The sequence below is a fragment of the Cupressus sempervirens genome, chromosome 10 (genome assembly GCF_028749045.1).
Source record: "Cupressus sempervirens isolate cs-2001-9-10 chromosome 10, ASM2874904v1, whole genome shotgun sequence".
In the NCBI taxonomy this organism is placed as follows: Eukaryota; Viridiplantae; Streptophyta; class Pinopsida; order Cupressales; family Cupressaceae; genus Cupressus; species Cupressus sempervirens.
This window is the reverse complement of record NC_143127.1, coordinates 866,889,448-866,895,563: the sequence shown is the minus strand read 5'-3', so window position 1 is coordinate 866,895,563 and position 6,116 is coordinate 866,889,448.

The window sequence follows — 6,116 nt, the reverse complement described above, 5'->3', positions numbered from 1 at the left end:
ACACCTCTAAGTCTTAGTTTCACCTATATTCTACCAGTTTCTAAGTCATCGACAACAAGAATTAAGTTTCTTATGTTAAGAATATTGTTAGGAGATCTTATATTTCCCATTGTGTAGTTTTCAACATAGTAGAATAAACACATGTGTAATCATGTAGTCACCACCATTAGTTACACATATTAGGTATTTTGTAATAATGCATGTTGTGCATGTATAGGTTTCTCTAGATTTTGAGTTGCAATCTACAATTATAGTAGATAAATAAATTAACATGTATTTGGTAGTTTTTGTTAAGTGTTGAATAGAAAGGAATTGGACTTTGTTGTAGCAGAACTTGACATTTGTGAGTATCTTTATTTTCTTGTGTTTTCTCTATTTTTTTCTTCTTCTCCTATTTTATATTCTACAATTGGTATCAGAAAAGGGAAAAAATATACTAATAGTGAATCATGCATGTTTTTGGGTTATAGTGAGGAAAGCAAGGCTTGTAGATTTTATAATCCTCTTACTAATAAGCTTGTTGTTTCAAGAGATGTGATTTTTGATGAAGGGGGAGGTTATGGTCATAAAGAAGACCATTTGGAAATCCTAAATCTATTTTGGATGATGATATATATTGGGAATGTAAGTGTGTAACTATGAGGGGAAGGGTGAACGAGTTACCAAAAAATCAATCCCTTGTCCCTTAGATGTCAATACAAACTTTCATTGATCATACAATATTGTCCAACTCAATAGAAACTAGAAAATTACTAATACTTAGTTAAAAAAGAAATCTTATTATTATTAATCTATTTTAACCTTTAGTAACTTAGTTACATAGAAACATAAAGCATAAGCAAATAACGTGAACACTGATGGCACCAAGATTTAACATGGAAACCCAATTTGGAAAAATCAGCATGCAACTAGTTACAATATTTTTCACTCTTTTGAAGTGATCCCTATTAGGAGCCAACCCTATTCAAGATTACAAAACATACTATTAAGTATGATCCTATTAGAGGATTTAGATCACCTGATTAGGAGTGGCCTAGTTATAGGTCTTTAAACACTTCAATCTTGAAATGTCACTTTGTTAGAGGGTTTACAAAATGAATTTTAAGTCAACTCTATTAAGATATTTCTTTTTTGCTTCAGTGGTTAGAAAGTATCAATAATTTGGCATGATTGAAGAAGCAACTAACTTTGCATATTCAGATCTTTGTTCTGGCTTGATCTTTGGATCCTTCCTAATTAGATGTTCTTTGCAGCTTATCTTTCACACTTTCTTACTCTTCCTTCTCTCACATATCCATCTTTTATTTCATCTTCACTTGTACATTTTATCCTCACAACTTAAACTTTCTTATATATCATAAGCTAAGACAATTTGGCTTGAATACCCATCTAAATAATCAATAAAAATCCAAATAGTCAACCTCAATCAATTAATTATTAGATAAATGCATTCTGCTATCACTTGGTGAATACTAAGATTGAATGCTCGGTCAACACTACAAATCCTTTAATGCCCAACCACTTGGGAAATAATGCAAGCAAGAATCCCTTTATTAACCAATTTCTTAGTTAATAGTTCAAAAGTCTTCTTTACCCACTTGCTCAATTAATATTGAGATATACAAGGTCAATACTGTTAGAGTGGGGTTGTTGTTGTACCAAAAGACCTATCTATCAATGCTCGATACAACCACTCAACTTATAGTACATAGGAGGTGGTTAAGACCTTGTTACGAATCTCGAGGGGAGTGTTGAATAAATTTCTAACAATCTCCCCCTTAGTGTTACCTAAGGATCTGAAGATTTGAACTTGTGACCAAACTCTGATACCACTTGTTAGAGTGGGGTTGCCATTGCACCAAAAGACTGATTTATAAGCCCTTGTCACAAATCTCGAGGGAGCACTAATTTTTTTTCTAACAAATACTAGAAAATCTGTGTTTCTCAGTTAATATTGACATTTGTGTAACATCAATGATAATATACAATTGAAGAATTCTTTCTAACAAACTCCCTCTTTGGAATTGATAGAAACACAACATGTCAAAATAAACTAATAGAAGTATGATTAATTGAATAATATCCTTAGTTTCATTCTGATTCTCATCCATACCAACTCCCTTTGAGATTTTTCTTGAACTTGTCTCTACTACTTCCCTATTAACATTCTATTGTGAACTTATGTCATTGTCTCCCTCTTTGATACACATTCCATCATTTGAATATCCTCTTGATGAGATACAAACCCCCCCCTCTTTCATTTTGACATTGAGCTCTCTCTCTCTCTCTCTCTCTCTCTCTCTCTCTCTCTCTCTCTCTCTCTCATCCTTCCCTTCAACTCTCCCTTACAGCTCTTCCTTGTTAACATTATTAAACTCTCCCTCTTTGACATCAAATTCTTAAGAATATAGTCTGTGAAATTATATGTACCTTTTTTACTAATTCATATGGAATAGGCTCTCAATTTCACTGCATCAACTTGATATATCTTCGATGGAACTTAGTTGATGCCTCACTATATGTTTCTTTAGGGAGCATTAGATAGGGGAATTGTTAGTTTGTGGTGATTGATCAAGAAAGTACTGTACATACTTCATAAACTCTTTAGGGCTTAGGGCATTGCCCCAGAATTTTTTTTTTGGGTACTATTCATAGATTCACTTCTAAAGTAATGACTAATATTCGCTAATTTATGGCCAACATGTGGTAATCCTAAAGTGGTTTCATACTTGTATGAAAGGGCTTAGGGTTAGGGTTGTTTTATATTTGTAATGAGAAATTGGTTCTTGCAGTGGTATTGAGCTGTAAGGGATTATGGATTGTAATTAAGTTGTAATCACTGGATTGTAATAGTATCATACTTTCTATTTGGTGAACGTAGCCCAAGGATTGGGTGAACCACATTAAATCTTGGTGCCTTGTGTTCTTGTTTGTGTGATCTATTATTTTCTGTTATTGGTTATATTTTCATGCAATTTTTATTTTGTATTTGTGGCTTAATCCTAACAAGTGGTATTAGAGTGAGGTTGTTTTTTCAGTTATCCTTTGCAAGAAGGACTCACGGTTGAGTGGGAGCAATGGTAGATGAGGGAAAACTAAGGGTTGATAGGTTTAATACGAAGAACTTCCAGTTATGGAAGATGCAAATGGAAGACTATCTTTATCAGAAGGATTTATGGAAGTCGTTGGAAGGCAAAGCTAAGAATTAGGGATCTATGTCAAATGATGAATGGGATCTTTTGGACAGAAAGGCACTTGGAAGCATTTAATTATTCCTAGCACCATTAGTAGCATTTAATATTACAAAAGAAAAGACAATAGAAGAGTTGATGAAAACCCTAGCGAAAATGTATAAAAAGTTCTTTGCTTCAAACAAGCTATTTCTCATAAAGCATTTATTTAATATGAAAATGGAAGAAGGTGGATCTATTACAGATAATTTGTGAGTTTAATACTATTACTAGTCAGTTATCTTCTGTGGGTGTCAATTTTGATGAAGAAATTAGGGCTCTCTTGATTTTGTGTTCTTTGCATGAAAGTTGTAATGGCTTGGTAATGGCTGTGAGTAATTCTATTCTTAGATCTAGTACCCTAAAATATGATGATGTGATCAGTGTTGTTTTGAGTGAGGAAGCTCATAGGAAAACTTTAGGTGGATCTACATCATGAAGTGCTTTGAATGCACAAAGCAAGGGTAGAATGACTGAGAGAGGAAGTAAATCTAGAAATCATGAGAAATTAAGAGAAAAATCAAAGGGGAGGAGGTCTCAATCGAGAGGACGAAATGACTACTAGTATTGTGAGAAACTAGGGTACAAAAGGAAACATTATTGGAATTGAAAGAAAAATGAAGGAGATAAACTAGATGGAGACAAGGAGGCAAATATGGTAAGTAACAAATCCAAAGAGGATGCTTTTTTTCTATCTTTAGAAAGTGTTGATGATTCATGGGTTTTAGATTCTGGTGCATCATTTCATTGATTATGTCCAAGGGGATTTTGGACTTGTTTATTTGGGGGACAATGAACCCTGTCAGATTGTTGGCAAGGGAAAAGTTAAGATTAAGTTGTAGAATGGTAATCATTGGCTACTACATGAGGTAAGACATGTTCCAAGGCTAAGTAAGAATTTAATTTCAGTAGGGCAACTCAGTGATGAGGGTTGTGTAGTTACTTTTAATGATAAAAATTGAAAGGGTTCAAAAGGTTCCCTTGTAGTAGCAAAAGGTGCGAAACTAGGCACCTTATATCTTTGTATAAGTCATATTGTTCCTTCTACTTTAATTATTTTAGAGAAAAATGAATGTTCAAGAACAATTGCTGCAATTGAGCAGGGAGAATAAATAGTTGTTGTAGATTTTGATACAGTGCTATGGCATAATAGACTTGGGCACATGAGTGAGAAAGGTATGAAACTACTTCATTCAAAGAAAGTTTTACTAGGTCTAAAATATGTTAATATGGATTTCTATGAAAGTTGTGTGTATGAGAAACAAAAGAGAGTGAGCTTTGTGAAGACTAGGAAAGAAAATAAAAAGGAGAAATTAGAGCTTGTGCATACAGATGTATGGGGACCAGCTGAGGTATCTTGGGACCAGCTTAGGTATCTTCCCTTGGTGGCTCTTATTATTATGTTACATTTCCTGATGATACAACTAGAAAACTATGGGTTTATTTCCTTAGATAGAAATCTGATGTATTTCAAACTTTTAAGAAATGGAAATGCTTGGTTGAAAATGAGAATGGTAAGGAATTAAAATGTCTTAGATCTGATAATGGTGGTGAGTATTACAGTCATGAATTTGAAGATTATTGCTCCACTAATGGTATTTGTAGACAAAAAACTGTTCGAAGGACTCCATAGGAAAATGGAGTGGATGAACATATGAATAGGGCTATAATGGAATGTGCGAGGAGCATGAGGTTGCATGTTGGGTTGCCCTTACACATGTAGGTGGAGGCTATCAATACTACTATATATTTGATTAATATAGGTCCCTCTACTCCTTTGGGTTGTGGTATTCTAGAGGGAGCATGGACTGGTAAGAAGGTGAGTTATTCTTTTCTCAAAACCTTTGACTGTGAAGCATTTGCTCACATAGATTCTGAAAATAGAACCAAGCTAGAAGCTAAATCAAAGAAATGTGTATTTGTTGGATATGGTAGTAATGAATTTGGTTATAGGCTTTGGGATTTTAAAAATTGGAAAATTGTAAGAAGTCAAGATGTCATATTCAATGAGAAAGTGTTGTACAAAGATCTATTGCAGCAACATGAGAAGAAAAAAGATGGTTATGTAGTACTGGATGATACTCCAAAAGCTGATGTTCTAGCCATTTCTCATGATATGCAACAACTGCAACAACAAATACCACACACACCAGTGAATGTTAGATGGTCAACAAGGCAAATTAGACCTCTGCAAAGATTTTCTTCCTCTGTGTATTCAATTTTACTTACTGATGCTGGTGAACTTGAATGTTATGATGAAGTTGTGTAGGTGGATACTAAGATTCAGTGGGAGTCTGCAATGAAAGATAAAATGGACTCTTTGCTGAAGAATAAGACATGGGATTTATGCAAGTAGCTAGCAAATAAAAAGGCTTTATAGAATAAGTGGGTTTACAAGTTGAAAGAAGAGAAAGGAGGTAAGAAAAGATTTAAAGCTAGGTTAGTTGTGAAAGGATTTGCACAAAAAAAGGGCATTGATTTTGATGAGATATTTTCTCCTATTGTTAAGATGACTTCTATCTGTACTATTTTAAGTCTTGTGGCTACTAAAGATTTTTATTGAGAGTAGCTTGATCTTAAAATAACCTTCCTTCATGGTTTTATATATATATATATATATATATATATATATATATATATATATGGCTCAGCCATGGGGATTTGAGATCAAAGGTTAGGAGAAATTAGTGTGCAAATTGAAGACAAGTTTATATGGCTTGAAGCAAGCACCTCGGCAATGGTATCTAGAATTTGATAATTTTATGCATGAGCATGGTTATAGTAGGTGTCATTCAGATCATTGTGTTTATTTTAAGAGGTTGGATGATGACAACTAGATTATTTTATGTTTATATGTTGATGATATGCTTGTAGCTGGGTCTAACA